This window comes from Myotis brandtii, unplaced genomic scaffold (genome assembly GCF_000412655.1).
Source record: "Myotis brandtii unplaced genomic scaffold, ASM41265v1 scaffold304, whole genome shotgun sequence".
NCBI lineage: Eukaryota > Metazoa > Chordata > Mammalia > Chiroptera > Vespertilionidae > Myotis > Myotis brandtii.
Genome location: NW_005361607.1, coordinates 2,040,878 through 2,057,838, shown reverse-complemented (window position 1 = coordinate 2,057,838; position 16,961 = coordinate 2,040,878). Strand labels below are relative to the sequence as shown.

Sequence of the window (16,961 nt, the reverse complement as noted above, 5' to 3'; positions counted from 1 at the left end):
AATTTTCTTACCATTTCCTGCAACACACTGTAGGACCTAACCCCCCCCCCCCCCCCGCACCTCTCTTTGGCTTTGTTTACTCCCCCACATCTCCATTTTTCACAGTCCATGCACACTAGCCTCTTTCTGCTCAGGAAACGTACCCAGCTCACTTCTGTCTCAGGGCCATCATGTCTGCAGTTCCCACCTCCTCGGAGTCTCATCCCCAGGTATTCACTTGACTGTCCCCTTTACATCATTTAGATTTTAGCTCAAATGTCCCCTCATCGAAGAGAACGTCCCTGACCACCCCAATCATTACCTATTTTATTTTCTTGACAACAGTACCATTTTAAAGTTTCTGGGTAGTCATTGATTTAATTGCTTCTCTTCTCTCCCCTACCCCCCCCCCCCAAATACAAGTACAATGAGGGCAGTGACTATGTCTAGGTCACCAGTAGGTATCCAGGGTCTAGCATATAACAGGGCTAGCATACATCAGGCAATCAACAAATGTTTATCAATTTAATGAATGGCTCACAATCTTGGCTGGCAATCCGAATTATATATGAAGACCGTTAAAATGACCAATTCCATGAATTTCCAGGCAGGGTGGCCCCACAATGAATATTTTTAAATAACCTCATATGATATGATAGGATTTTAGCTGACTTAAATGCCTATTTCAATGTGAAAATCCCCTGTATACAGACCCACACCCACACCTACCTTCATCTCACACATATCTTCCATACCAGACATCATATACACATTTATGCTTCTTCTGTGTTTATTACATACAAGCATATACAAATACAGCATATGCTGATCTTTATCTGGTAATTATTATTATAACAAAACTACCATTCATTAATTGACTGCCATGTTCTAGGGACTGTAATTGCTGTGCTGAAGACAGACCCCGCCCCGCCTCTAAAGAGCTCACAGCCTCCAATCTCTAAAGTATATCTTGCAATCCAAGATGGCAGTGTTATGAGAGAAGTGGAAGAGAAACAGATAAGAAGGCAGGAGATTGTGAGGTTGACAAAGTCATATAAACTGAAGCAAGCAATGCATGATCGGTGTCCTAAAGGATACGTTATTTAGGTTGGGAGGCGGGGATAAAATGGGAAAGTTTTTACACAGAATGTGCACGAATAGAGAGCCAGGGCTGATGAGCTGGGATTTCTCTGGTTTGTCATTCCCAGATTACACTCTGCAGCTTGGGACAGAGGTAGCCCATCTCCCTCCCAGCTCTGGGGCCACTGAGCATCATCGAAAGCCATGCACCACTCAGCAGCCACTGCCAAAACAGCCCGGATAGAAAGGGTTCGCCTCCCCTGTCTCCTTCATTTGAGGGGAAATTTTGCCTGAGGCACGAGCAAAGCTTCAAATTGATGTAATTTGAAATTTCAAACTGCCGGATGCAGCTTTGCTTCCGACTGCCATCTGCTTTTCCAGCGTGCAATGACACCGAGCCTGTTTTTATTGTGTTTGCTCAACCAAGTCCACCAGTAAAATATTAATAATTTCCCCAGTGCCGGGGCGGTTCGCGTGCTTGGGATGATATCTGAACATTCATCAAGCTCATCAAAGTTATGAGCAAAATCATCTTTCTCTTTAAGCAGAAGGGGAGGGGGGAGTCTGGATTTTTATTATTCATGCATAACCCTGACACATTTAGCTTTCTCTGCACAGGAAAAGGAAACAAGTGTATTGCTCCTGGCCCCAACAATAGATACATTTTCTTCATAAAGATATACTTTTCCAGCCAAGCAAGGCATTAAGTCATCCATGGATCCTAGTAAGATGAGACAGAAAGTGGGTACCACCCGAAGGCCTCTTTCCTGTGCTCTTCACATGCAATGAGGCACCAAGTCCTATGGAGTCTATCATTATTCTTGAAAGTCCCTTTCTCCTCATTCCCATTGCCACTGTTTCAGTTTAGACCCTTACCAGGTCATCTGGATTACCCCAATCAGCTGCCTCTGGTTTCCTAACACTCCCTAGATCAGTCTCCCTTCCCTCTGCTAAACAGTTCCCTGGCGTACCGTACCCAGCAGGGTCTGCACAGGAGAGATCTGCAGAGCATCCCACACAGTGCCCCGGCAACGGCACAGTTCCAGAAATGGCCATTATGGTCACACATTAAAAAATAACAGAGTGACACCCAGGTCTCCCTGGTTGATCTCTGTCCTCATCAAAGGCATTTCCTAGCCTCTTCGGAGGAAGAAAAAAATAGATGTACTCCACTGTTTCCTCCCAGGTTGTTTCCAGGAAAGAATGGCTCCTGGCCTCCACATTGCACATAAGAGGCTGAGAGCTCAGGAAGCAGGACATCTGAGGCTGAGGTAAAAGGCTGGCTCTGCCACTCCTAGCTACATGAATTTGGGCAACTCACTTAACTGCTTTGTGTCTTCAATTTGATAATCTCTAAAGTGGGCATGATAATAAGTACCTACGTGTAAACTGCAGACAAGATCGAAAGATGCAATAAGTGTTGAGCACTAAGACTAGCACATGATACATAATAAACACTCAGTTAGCAACTGAATGCTCACTCCAGTGTATACAGATCCCTGAAAGTAGGTATGTACATGCTTAAAAGGGACCACAGACTCTCAGCAGGTTGTTTTCCCTGCCTGGAGTTCTCTTCATCCATCGTTGTCCATCTGGAGAAAGACCCTTTTGCTGAAAGGCCACCTCATTTAGGATGCCTTGAAGGGGAGCGGAGTGGAGTGAGATTTGGGGTCTGACACTCTTGGCTTTCACTTCAACGTTTTCATTTTCCATCTGCATAGTGTTGAGTAGGTTGATTGAACCACCAGAGACTCATTTTATCCATCTTTGAAATGGGGATAAGATTACCCTCCTTGCAGGGTGGTTATATGTCCACTTGATACATTTCACTTCTCTAAATGCTGTCCCTTGACCGCTATTGTGGGTGGAAATGGATTAATCCCTCTGCTGGGCTCCCCCTAAGATGTTTGTACTTCTCTGATAGCCACAGGCACCCTACTTTCTGAACGGAAAGTTGGGACTTGTTCATATCTTGCCTCGATTATTTGGACCTTGCCTGATTAGTGCCTCTCTGCCCATTTATTCTCTAGTTTCCTATCTACTCAGGCTGTCTCCTAAAAATACAAATCTGATCAAGCTCCCCTCAGGAGCAAACTCTGATTGAATCTCATTATCTATAAACCAAATTCAAAATCCCTGGAATAATATTTAAGGTTCTTGGTTTCCTGCCCAAGCCCACCGTGCCAACCCCGACTCTAGTCATTGCCCCATTCTGTGAGTACGCATTGCTCCCACTGTCCATGTCTTCTAGGTGGTGGTTCCGGAGTCACCTCTACCCACAAGGCCCTGCTGTTACCTCCTCACCAACTGAATTGCTACCCCAACTTCTAAGGCCCAACTGAACCACCCCACTTTCCCAAAGCCTCTCATAATCCCCAGTCTACCCATGCCCCCACCCAACAACTGGAAAAAATTGCTGTAATTTAAACAGGGAGACCGAAATCTCAGAGCCAACAATTGGTAGAGATGGGTCTCAAAGCCAAATATTCTGATTTGAAATGTTTTTAATGCACATTACTAGTATTGCCCCCACCCTATGCTGGTTCTCTCTCTACCTTCCCCAAGACCCTCAAAGGCCTACTAGTATAATAACCAGGAGCTCCAGAACTCTCAGATACTGTACATGTCTGAAATGTTAGCCATATAGGGTCATTCACTTCTTTTTTGTGGTTGTTGTTGTTAATCCTCACCTGAGGATATTTTTCCATTGATTTTTAGAGAGAGTGGGAGGGAGGGAAGAAGAAAAGAGAGAGAGGAGGAAGAGAGAGAGAGAGAGAGAGCAAGAAAGAGAGATAGAGAGAAACTTCAATGTGAGAGTGACACATCGATTGGTTGCCTCCAACACCTGTCCTGACCCTGACTGGGGCTGGGGATCAAACCTGCAACCCAGGTACATGCCCTTCACTAGGAATTGAACCCATGACCCTTCGATGCTGTGGGCCGATGCTCTAGCCATTGAGCAACACCAACCAGGGCTATTAGCTTCTTTTGATCCCCCTTTCATTTCTGACAAACGTGTGATGAAATGAGCATTCTCATACATTGGGGGCAGAAATGTAAGTGGGTAGGACTTTGGAAAGCAGTTTGGCTGGATATGTTAAGAGTCTGCAAAATATTCATACTCTTTTATGTAGTCATTCCTTTTCTGTAAATCTCTTCTAAGAATCTAATCAAAAGTAACTACACACACACACACACACACACACACACACACACACACACACGATACTACAGGGAAGGACTGGAATCAACCTATAAGCCTGAAAATAAAAACATGGCAGTGGTTAGGAACTTCAGTTCTAGAGCCTGAGAAAACAAAAAACAACCACTACTTCTTAATAGTCATACTATCTTCGGTAAGTTGTTTAGCCTTTCTGTGCATTAGATCCCTCATCTCCATATTTGTCTCTTAAAGGGATAATAGCAGAACCGACTTCATAGAGTTACTATGAGGACTGAATGAGATTTTACAAGGAAAGAATTTAACTCAGAGTCTACTGCACTGCAAGCCCTCCATAAAGATGAGCTATAAATAAGAAGTACTAGCAGCAGCAGGAGGGGGAGGAGGAAAAGGAGGGGAAGAATAATTAGAAGAGACAGCCATTGGTTAGAAAATTATGCCGTTAATAAACATTATGTTTACAGGGTTTAAATTAATAATACGGAAAATGAATTAATGATCAGTGAAAAACCAGGATGCTAAATTTTGTGTATAGTAATAATCTAATAAAAATTTTTAAATCTTAGAAACATGCTGGAAGAAGTTGTACGTAATATTAGCAGTAGGTATACCTTAGTGATGAGACTATGTATGTGTGTGTAGGGGCTGTAATTCTTCAATGTCTTGGAGATGTGTGTGTGTGTGTGTGTGTGTGTGTGTATGTATATGTATATATCTGTGTGTGCCCATCCTTGCTCAAACAATATCACCAATACCCTGAAAAATCATGTTCTAATTTTTCCTTCATCTCTCGTGTCCCCTGAGATGAACTCAATACTGAGCCAATGAGCCCTCTTGACTAAACAGGCAGTAACATCTTCATCTGTAAAATGGGGACCATGTTTGTCATGGGTTCTCCGTAAAGAGGACATGACTTATTTTACTGAAGATGCCAGGATGGTGCCTAACACAGAATACTGTTCAGTAAAGATGAGTTTCCCTTCCCTTGTCCCACTTACCTTTCTACTTTATTTTAAAATGTCCCACCTTGTTGGCAAGGAAAATATGTGGTTCTGAGAGCCCATTCTGTCACTGGACTCTAGGGAACAGCCTCCCACGACATGCACTTGGATCAGCTGTCCACAGGACTTTGATGAGAGGAACATGGGTCCACAGAGAAAGGCTACTGACTAGCTCCATGTTGGCCACCGTGAGTTTGTGAGGTCTGAGCACAGAAGAGGGTAAGATTCAAGTTCTACCCTCTGCTCTTTGAAAGTGCTCCCATGTCCCTCTGAGAGAGCTGGCTCTGGCAATCAAGTAAAAACTCAAGCCCCAAAATTGCAGGTGGTGGAAAATTCTCTTCTGTCTGTGATAGGGTTCATTTTTTGCCCCTGAGCCCTGGATCACAGTGCTGTGTTCTACCTACCAGGGAGCTCTTCCACTAATAAAAAAGCTTGTTTCAGAATACAGAGTTCGGTTCTTTCCTCGGGTCTGGTGTGGGTTTATCCTGGAGGTCAGTTTAAGTTAGATCTAACCTTTTTTTCATTTAGTTATTCAGCATTGAAGTGGGCAGTTACCATGCACCAGACGTTGGGGATGCAAAGGAGAATTGCCATTTAGACCTCAACCTGTTTTAGCTAAAGCGCCCGTATGAAGCAAAGCATAAGCTGTGCGGTTCATTTAAATCAGTGGTTCTCAACCTTGGCTGCACATTAGAATCACCTGGGAATCTTTTTAAAATCCTGATTTCTGGGCCTCATCATCTGGAAATTCTGTTTCTTTGTTATGGGGCGGGGCCACAACATTAGTAGCAAAGAAACAGAATTTCCGGAGGATGAGGCCCAGAAATCAGGAATTTAAAAAGATTCCCAGGTGATTCTAATGTACAGCCAAGGTTGAGAACCACTGATTTAAATGACCACCTTGCTTTGCTAGCCTGTCTTTGACAGAGGCAGAACAGGAAGCGTGGCTACGGAATCAAACCATTCAGATGAGCTCCACTCCTTCTTAGACAGCTGAATTTTTGTTTGTTTCTTTATAATATGCCACAGCAAGCTGGTGTCAGGATGAGAGCTAGTCTGTGTACTAAGTGTATCACTTAACAAGCCCATTGCCTGCCTCAACAAACAATGGTTAATGTTATAGTTGTGGTTTCAGTATCTTTAAGAAACCCTGCTGCAGACAAGGAAGAAGGTATGCACCTCCTCTTTCCTAAACTGCCTTCGAGAGAAAAAAGTTATCTACCATCATTAAGTCAGAAGGCTCCCCAATTTTCCTTACACCCATTCATGGCCGTCTGTTCCTGGTTACAGATTTTAATTTCTGTTTCATTTGTTCAATTCTGTCACTTCCTCCCTTCAAAGAGGATGGAACGAAGGACCGGAGGAGAATTATCCTTCCTTGAGAGCCTGTGCGTGCCAGGCACTGTGTTGATCACTTTCACCAACATTTTCTCATTTAATTTCCATGGCTGGGCTCCAGGCAGGCATCATGGTCCTGCTTTGCCAAGAGGGAAGGGGGCTCAGAGAGGGGGAGGGACCCCAGGTCACAGAGCTCTTAAATTGTGGAGCTGGCTTGCAGCCAGGTCTGTGTGGATCCAAATCCCTGCTCTTACAGTGCACCCCGAGGCCTCTTGTCCATCCTCATTACTCAATTAGGTCATTGGCCATTCTTCCCAAGGAAGGCAAAACCGAGAGATACGCCTTCCAATGCTCAGTGTCCCTGAGCCAGATTCCTGACACCCAAGATGCACACATCCACGAAATCCAAAATCCGTAGCTGAGAGAGGCCTTGCCCTTTACATGTGAAATGGAAACAGAAGCCTTGAGGGCTTGAATGTCATGGTCAGGCCCACACAGAAGGCCTGTGGTGGAGGGAGAACCAGTGAATCAAGTGAACTGAAAGATTCAGGGGGAGAAATCTGGCCAACATGTTCTGGACATTGAATGATGGGAATCCCAGGCGGCCGATGAGCTCACTGGGCAGAACACAGGCCCGGAACTGCCTTCCAAAGTACAAGCATGAATGCTAAACAGCTCCTCAGCAGCCAGAAGTAGGAGCAACAGAGGCTCACAGGCAATGAAAGAACAGGACAGTGAGGGCACAGTTGAACTTGTCATACCAAAATAAGAGTTGCCAAGGAGGACCCCAGCCCCACTGCTCTGGTGGGAGGGATGTCACTGTCAGCAGCTGGAGGCTCACTCACACAGAAACCCAAAAATAGAATGTCTCCTAAGCACTTTCTTTCTAAATTCTCCTTGCAGAAGCCTCCTTATTCTTTCATAATCACCTCAAAGAAAGCCCCAGTAAAGTACTAAAGTACATTCAAAGCCATGAAGAGAGTCTATCTACAGTGAGCCCAAAATGTGTTTGCAGTGGCTCTCAGGGAGATGGCTCAGGGTACATTTTCCCCAGATTAGTGTTATCTATGTAAGGAAAATGCTGCTCTTTCCCAGAGTATAGGCACACATGCACACACATGCACACACACACGTTTACTGCGACAAATGGATGTAACATCTCAAGAGTGAAATATTGTGCTGTGGGTTACAAGCCAAAGCAAGGCAGCGCCGCTCCAGTAAGCACTTATAAATTGTTGCAAACAATATCAAGAAACAGAAGCTCACCCTGGCAAAACAGCAGCTGCAGGATTGTAGGGCTCAGGACTAGCTTGAGCACAGAAAAATGAAAACAACCAAATCCACTGCTTCCACTGTTCTGCTGGATCTCCAGGGTGGTCTTGTGTTTCTAATTAATATCTCCCACTAATTACCTTCACCATGGTAAGTATGCAAAATGCAAAACTCACCCTTTTCTTCTGCAGGGAGCTGGAGCTGCAGTGGGGAGAAGAGGAAGGCAGTCTAGGAGGAAGGCTGGGCAGCTTCATTGTGATGCAAAAGAATGCAACAATTAAGAATATAATTTTGGAAGATGTCAGCAGCCTAATTACTCATAGGGCTTCTAGCAAATTAAGCAGTAGGTGAATTAGCTCATTTAATGAGATCTTAGAGTTGGGAGGCAAGGTGTTTTTATTTTGCATTTGAGAAACACATTTCCCAACTACATGTTACTAATTTGGGCACCCCAACAGGTTCTGCGAAAAGCATGAAGGTCAGCCGCTTAAAAGGGTCTGGGAGTCAGTTAAATTGCATTTCTCTGCTCTTTGTCTACCGTCTTTTTCCCTCTCCTTTCTCTCCTTCCCAATGCAATTGTCCAACTTGAAAAGAGCATAGTTCAATAAAGCAACTTTGGAAACTACAGCTTTCAGGGCAGGGTTAAAGTAGAAATTGGATTGAAAACCTGCTTTAGTATCTTTATATCAGTCTAAGCCTTTGTTTCTGTGTCTGTAATATGAAAATAATGACACCCATATTATAACTTTTGTGTTTACTAGTTAAATTCTTTTACAAGATGGTATTTCTTGAAGAGAGGGAATATGTGATTTCATCTCTATATTCTACAACCTACCAGTGTGCCTGGAACATATTATGTACTTAATAATAGCCTAAATAGAAATTAATAATTTTAAAAGAATGGCTGAGTGAATGACTGGTGTGAGGATTCAATGAGAAAAACACACACACAGGTTTCTAGTATGGTTCCTTAGTAGACTCAAAAATGAAAAGAGGGAAAAAGTGGCTGTGAGTATCTGCTACTCTGGGCTTTATTAGGCCTTGGAGGAAGGGGAGGAGGCCCTGGCCTCACCATCCACCCTGGCTTCTCTCCAGTCTCCCTGACAGAGGACCACATGTTCTCTGATACTCCCCCTTCTCTTCTAGTGGGAAATGGGGTCCACAGAGGAGAGACATCCAAATGTTTAAAGTTCCCCTTTGTGACACAGAGCAGGAGGCCTCCTGCTTTTGAACTTCATGGGGAGCTGTCTTCCAAAGCCATCTCCTGAGGCTACCTCCAAAGCCACGTCTTCCCAATGGCTCTCCACAGGGAGCTTACACCTTGGCAGGCCTTGAGCAACTGTTCCTCTTACTTGCATTGTAATTAACTACCATTTATTGAATATTTACTACATGCTGTGCACAGGGATTTGCAGGTATTATCTTATTTAATCCTCACCCAAAACCCTGGGGAGTTAATGTTCTTATCCCTAACTCCTAGATAAGGATACTGAGGGCTCGAGTTTAAACTGTTCAAGGTCACTCAGTTTGTAAGGGGTAGAGCTGAGACTCCACATGAGGTTTCCCAACTCCAGGTCCCAGGCACAGACTGTCCAGGATTGCCTTTCTTGGGTGGCTGTGTTATGAAAATTTCTTTTGTGAATAGAACTAATATCTTTATTTCGGTAACTTCCATCTACTGGCCATGGTTCTCCCTCTGGAGCCACACACATAACAAGTAGGCTCTTTTGACAGGCTGTTCCTCAGGTAATGGGAAGTCAGCCCCTTGCCCAGCATCTGTCTCTCCACTGGACAATTCTACCAGCCACACACATACCTGTATTCTACTTTCCTTAATAGTAGAACTCTCAGTTATGTTGACAGGCTGTTCCTCAGGTAATGGGAAGTCAGCCCCATGCCCAGCATCCGTCTCTCCACTGGACAATTCTACCAGCCCACACATATACCTGTATTCTACTTTCCTTAATGGTAGAACTCTCAGTTATGTGTTTTGTTGTAACTTTTATGTGATGCATTTCACTGACAATAAACTCATTCAACCTCACCTCAACGTTATGAGGATGGTATTGCTTCCCTCATTATAGAAATGAGGAAGCTAGGACTCAAATGTGAAGTTTATTGTCCAAGGGCAAAAGATCAGTCAAGTGGCAGAGCTGAGAACCCCAGGATTCAAACTCAGGCATGTCTAACGTCAAGGCATGTGCTCCTTCCACTGTGCTGTGAAACCTTTCTGAATAAATGAATAGATGCACGAATTCATGAATGAGTGAATGAATGAAGGAACAAACAAATGAACCATTCATGGCAGAGTGTGCCAAGCACCTCAAGTGATGTCTAAAAAAGCGAAAGGTACTCAGCTCTGAAAGAGAGATGCCTTGGTCTTGACCACCAGGTCTTCATGAATGAGTGAATGAATGAAGGAACAAACAAATGAACTATTCATGGCATAGTGTGCCAAGCACCTCAAGTGATGTCTAAACAAAGCGAAAGATACTCAGCTCAGAAAGAGAGATGCCTTGGTCTTGACCACCAGGTCGTTAGTGAGGCTGCATAATTAGCATTTCTATATGATGTCTGCCTGCCTCTGCTGGTGCTAAGGGAAGTTTTATTTGCTGGTGGAGGAGTTGGAGGAGGGCTTGGGAGTGCTGTGAAGTGTCCCCTCAAAAGCGGAGTGATTCTGTACAGAAAAACACTGAGGCTACTAGTGGGGCAGGGGAGGAAGGGCCACAAGGATGTGTATACTTCTAATTGAGTTGCTAATAGAAGAGAAAACTTACAGTTGGGTGGCCCCACTGAGCTTGGGGCCAGGTGAGTTCTTACAAGTGCAGTTGCTCCCAGAAGAGACTCACTTGTGTTAAAAATGAAGATGCCCTGGAGAAGCACAGACCATGTGTGTGAGGTGACTATCTGCTTCAGCTTCCTGGGCAGAGTGGTGAGGAAACCAAACGCTTGCCCTCATTCTGGCTGAGCTCGCCAGGGAAGAGAGCCCTGAGGTGAACTCAGCAGAGGCAGGTGCCAGAGCAGAAAATGCAGAGCCTGTGCCATCACAGGGACCTGGTTCCCATTCTGAATCCTCACTCACACATTGATGGCTGTGTCATCTTGGGCAAGTCTCTGAGCTTCCTTTCCTTCTAGTGGAATGCATCTCAGGTAGGGGGTTTGAGGATTACAGATGACCATGTGGGTAAAATTCCTGGCACATGGCAGGTACCCAGGAACCTTGAGTCCCTTCCTCTTGGGAGGAGCCTACACAGGGACCTGGGATTAAGTTCCTGTCACTGAGAGTCATTTTCCCCTCAGTCCTCCTGTCTTCTAATGAGGTGGAATCCCTGGCCTTTTACCTGCGACTGGGCTGATCCAGTCCACAAGTTTTCTGGTGGAAAAGTCGGGTGGGGCTGAGGGGAATTGAGAGAGATGGTGTGGGGACCACAGGCAGTCAGTATTCCCAACACTTCCAATTGCACAGCCAAAGTACTCTGGAGCCTCTTCACAAAGCGAAATGAATATAAGCACTATTTGAGAATCACCAGGCATTCCCAATACTGGCTTCTGCTCTGGGCAGCTGAGAAGTAAAGCTGCCCTCAACAGGCTCAGTGAAGGCCCTTCCATCTCCACACGTTAGGAGCCTGGTTTCCACTCGAAAAGCATTTCAGAGGTCATCCAAAGACCCCACGCCGCCCTCCGTGAGGAAAACACAGACTCTGCAGTTGGGAGGGCTGGCGCGAGTCTTAGCTCTGCTATGTACATGTGCCATATGACCCTGGGCAAGTTACTTACATTCTCTGTGCCTCAGTTCGCCTCTGTATGAAACTGGGAAATGATGCTAACACCTCATAGAGTAGACGTGAAGATTAAACGGGTTAATAGAAGAAACAGCACCTGACATGTAGCTGCTCTCTCAGGGGCCTCTGGCTGGAGCCCCCACACCCTGGAGGTACTTCCCAACATGCCTTCTTCACTTTGTCATCAGTGGGAAGCCCTTTGCCAATCATATGAGAAACAACTGACAAAAAAAAAAAAGAATAAAAGAACTACCCGCTTTCAGTGATGATAAACTTTCAAAACATCCTGCAAAGGGTCCATACAGGATGCATCCATTGACAGGAAAATTTAATAAGTTCATAATTAAACACATTTTACATTGTGGTTTCATTAAGGGAAATTTCAGCAGTTAAAGAACTTGAAAGAGAAAAAGATGTATGCATAGGGAACATCACTTGCAATGAAATAAAACTCAGAGTTTCTGCTTACGATAAAACAACAACAAACAAACAAAACAACAACAACCAACGAGCAGGGCTGATTAAACCAGTTTCCCCTTTGACTCCAACAAGTGTCCTGCCCAGGTCGCACAGCCAGTGAAAGATGAAGCCAGGACTAGGAGCGCAATGTCATGTCGCCCAGGTAGCTGTCCTTCCACCACACCAGGATGCCCTCACCTCTGACTTTCTTCTTCCTCCATTTCTTTGAACAGAAAGGTTTTGATGGAACCACTAACGACATATATAAATTTCGGAGCAGATATCCATTTTTAACGCTGGAAGGAACACATTAAGATGTCAAACTCCGGGCTGCTAAATGAGCATCTGGAGCCCACACATGGGGCACTGGGGACTGGAGGCTCAGGGAAGTAATTGCCACAAATAAGACTCAACTGGACATTGATTTATTCAGCCTGTTTGCTTGATTTCCGCTTTGAGCTTGTTCAATCCGCTATTCCTCTCTGTCGTGCCTTCCCAGGAACATGACCCCAGCTCATTTGGATGGAAATGTGCTCACCCATTACCTCATTAATTTCTGAGGCTTTTCATTATTATTTACACCCTCCTCCCCCACTCTCTTCCTCCCTCAAAATTCAAAGTACTGGGGGGAATGAGACAAATGATGCACCATTTCTCCGTGATGTGTCAGGACCTGTATTTGCCAGGTGCAACCCTGACTGTCATAATTCAGCCAAGTGAGGCTGCAGTGCAACCTGGGAACACATCGATGAGAAGGTGCTGAGGGGAGGAAGCCAAGGCCAGGAATGGGGAGCTGGTCAGATGGCAGAGGTGCCATCAGCTCCCAGGAGTTGGTGTCTGAGGGTGATGGTGAACTGGGACGTCATAGGGATCCAAAATAATGATGATGCTGATGCAACACCAGCACTCATTAAACTCTTCCTACATACACATGTCATCACATTTATCTTTACAACCACCCTCCAACAGAGACTGGGAGGTGATAAGTGACCTGCCCCTAGATGGCAGAGCTGGTGAATGACAGAAATGGGAATCATCCCCACAGATGTTTCCTTACAATCCCATGCCCTCTGCCACTACCAAAACCCACCTTTGTTTAATTTCCCCAAAGTATAGCAGCACCCACTTGCCAAGCCCCTTCTGGGTTCAACTCTAAGGGTCTTCCACACATATATTGTTTCCATCCTCACAAAAAGCCTAGTAGGACCACACATAGAGGTTCATTTGCAAATGAGGAAATGAGTTTAGGGAGGTAACTCCACTCACTGAAGGGCACCCAGTATTAAGAGGCAGAGGAATGACCTCAACACGGGTCTTTCTAAGCATGAAACTCAGGTTTTATCCCCAAGACCTGATGCCTTTTCCAAAAGGTCCAGAGTGACTTTGGGGCAGAGGCAGGAGAGAAGGTAGCAGACAATGTGCAAATAAGGGGCAGCGGGGTTGTGGCCCCATATGATCAGGTCCCTGAGGAAGGGCCCGGAAACAGCGTGCCAGACTCTGTGGACCCTGGCAAAGCGGTCCCAGAAGGAACGCCAAGAGGTAAATGAGAGGCCCCTCCATTCCTACTAGGTGCACACATCAGGATTGGGGTGCGCAGATATGTGCCCAGGGCTCACTCCTGGCTCTGTGGACTCTGGGGTCATAGCTCTTTGCCAGACCATGCCTGCCACTGGATAGGGAGGAGGAGAAGTGGCCTTAGTGGAGTGTCTACTGTGGTCAAGCACCAACGTCTAGAAGGGGTGTCTTCGATGCTTATAACAGTTCTGTAAAGCAGGTTGTGTCACCTTCCCTCACTCCTTACCCTAACTTCCTCATGCCCAGCCAAGTGCTTAGCACAAACACACATTTAAAAACAATGTGGGGGATTGATTAATTCCTTTTCAGTTCTGCTGGCAAGGAAGAAACTAAAAAGAAGCAGAAGCTCTTAATGGAGTACTGCATGATCTCCGATGAGAGTTGAATAATTCTCTCAAGTATTGATAATCAGTACTTTTTCCAGTAACATAGGATGGACTTCTGTAGTTGAGTTGGTCTTGCAAGTATGATTGCTATCTTGCTTTAATTCAATGAGTTAAGTTCAACAAGCATTGACTAATATACACCCTCACCTGGTACTGTGCTGGGGATATAGGATAAAATATGGCTCCTACCCCTAAGTCCTCCCCCTTGGACAAGGGGGACTTGTCACAGTGGGGACACCACAGTGTGAGCTTCTCTATGACAGCAAAAGTTCAGGGGCTGTGAGAAGGAGGCACAGGCCAGAGAAAGCTGATGGCTAACGGGAGACTTGGATGCCCAAGAGTTGAGAAGGCAAGGTCAGGGCGGCCACCCGAGGCCGAGAGACCTGCAGGTGAAGAGACGCAGAGGCACGATACAGAATGAGAATCCGTAAGAGTGGGCCTGGGCTCCCTGTGCTTGGTCACGTCCCTTTTACAGAGGGAATAGCCTTTGTTTCTGACTATAAAAGTAACACAATCATGTTGAGTGAAAGATGCCAGGCTTGAAAAACTATATACTGAATGATTCCACATATATAATGTTCAAAGACAGGCAACCTTAACCCATGTTGTCATAAGACAGCATTGTGGTTACCTTGGTGGAGTATTGACTGATGGGGGAAGGAAGGGGCTTTAGGCGTGCCGGTGATACTTGACTTTTTGATCCGGGTGCTGGTTACAAGGGAGTGTCCATTTGGGAAAATCCTTCCAGTTCTATGGATAGGATTTGTATGCGTGCCAAAATAAAACTTGCATCAAGAAAAGTAATGCAAAATTACTGAAAAATAAATTAGGCTGTGCAGATAAAGATGCAGTGAAAGTGCACTCCCACTGCCCAGGATTAACAGAAGAGAGAATATTTTGCTCCCTGTGCTTCTCAGTCTGGCCAAGAGGAGGGTGGTGAGAACCAGCATCCAAGTTCTAGGATTTGCCCCTGAATGGTTTCCATGACAATGGTTTCAGGGAGGGGACATGTTCCTGTGGATGGAGCCTCCCACTACTTGTCCTAACCATCCCAGGAGAGTGTGCAGCTCCCCATGATGCTGCAGAAGCCCTGCGTGGGGAAGTGTGAGCCTGGCAGGTGGAAGCAGCAGGTGGAACCAGGGGAGTGCAGGGAGGGAGGGGAGACCTGGGCAGCAGGAGGCAGGTGGGAGCCTGGTTCCACAGGCCCTCAAAGGTCTGGGGATGGCATTTAGGTTTTCTTTTATGTGTAGTGAAAAGCCATTGGAGGTTTTTGAGCAGAGAAGTGACACAAGTGGATTTTTGTTTAAAAAAAGGTCACTGTGGTAGTCATAAAGAGAGTGGGTGGAGGACATAAGAGGGGAGCAGAGAGATCACACAGGGTGCAATCGCAGTGGCCAAGGAGAGCAGTCTAGGTGGCTTGAATGGGGGTGGAGGCAAAGGAGATGGAAAGAACAATACAGATTCAAGGCAGTGGCCTGCACTGGGTGGTGGACAGGATATGAGAGATGAGGGGTGGGAAGGAATCATGAGGCAATCAAGCAGCCTAAAGTGGGGAAGGCTGAGTAAAACTCCCTGTGCGTGGAAACTCAGAAGCCAGTTTTGAACATGGTAATCCGAGATACCTGGAAGACATCATTTGAAAATAGGCAGAAGGCAGATGAATGCTCTGGGCAGGGGGGGGGGTGGAGTTGGGGGGAAGCAATGGGCCTGAGTTTCATTGGGCACAAAGTGCATTCATAGAGGCCCTCTCACCACCTCTCACCATCCCCTGGGTTAGATCTGGGAAGTCCATTCCCACTGAAGAAAAAACAGAGTTTCAGAGGGACTGTGTGCCTTGCACAAACCACGTGAGGAGTGAGCAACAATGCCTGGGCAGAACCAGACTTGCCATGTTTATTCCCATATGCTTTCAAACCAACCCACATAGCTTAAGCTTGGAGGGTTTTCATCATGAATGTGAATGGCTATGTTCCAGGAGAGGCACTTAGAACCCACCACGGTATGTAGGTGTGTTTGACACATACTAAGTGGCCTAACCCTGCAAAGCTCCTAGGTCTTGTGTCTGCTTATTACAGTGTGTTACTTCCCTCACTGTCCAATGGACATCAGACAGATGGTCCTTTCTCCTGGGAGAATATACACTTGCAGCCCCCTTTCTATGTTTCTTTTATAGTATCTTGTTTAGAATCTGATTTGGGTCATCCCTCACATGACGATAGAACTATGTCTCTAAGAGAGTCCTATAGGAGCGGACTATTTACTCGCTCATAAATAAGTGGGGAGCCTCACTCTGTAGTTCCATTTCAAACAGGTCATGAGAATTCATCAAGCACCTGCTAATACACAGAGTCACAGCGGAGGCTGATCTAGACAAAGGCTCTGCCCTTGCTGTACATGCTCTCTAGAATGCATCGCTTCTCCTTCCTGGCTCTGATGACATGTTTAATTATTTGTGCAATTCTGTATTTAATGTCAGTCATTCCTGCTAGATCATTACTTACTCACCACTGTATCCCTAGTGCCTAGTATTTTGATTGGCACACAATAGTTTTCCCATTGGGTACTTGTTGAATGAATAGAAAAGAACTCACGGCTGAGCAGATGACTTAGACAAATAAACATGCTTCAGTGCAAAGACTATTTCTGGATATCCTGTGTCTATGGCTCTACCTTGAAACACTCACTCACCAGTCTCCCAAGTGCCAATGCCCTGCTTTGAATCACATCAATAGATAGGACCCTACAACCTCCGGCTGCCAGCTACTTTCTAGGACTCCCACCAATTACGAGTGCCTTTAGAGCAGGGGTGGGGAACACGCAGCCCACAGGCTGTATAAGGCCCGCCAAATCATTTGTACTGGCTCTGCCAAGGCAACCACAGGTGGGTCTCAAAATTCAATAAATCTAG

The 16,961-nt window shown here is 45.6% G+C and overlaps 1 protein-coding gene across 6 annotated transcripts in view; it reads right to left on the bottom strand.

The window, feature by feature from the left end:
* Positions 1-16,961, bottom strand: part of DAB1 (Dab, reelin signal transducer, homolog 1 (Drosophila)) — a 1,114,147-nt gene that overhangs the window by 877,827 nt on the left and 219,359 nt on the right. The window contains exon 1 of one of the 6 annotated variants that reach the window (XM_014542564.1): positions 8,028-8,046. The exons of the other annotated variants lie outside the window; for them this stretch is intronic. The gene's annotated coding sequence lies outside the window, so the exon portion shown is untranslated. Of the gene's footprint in view, positions 1-8,027; positions 8,047-16,961 lie in introns of those variants that run through there. 6 annotated transcript variants of the gene reach the window in all.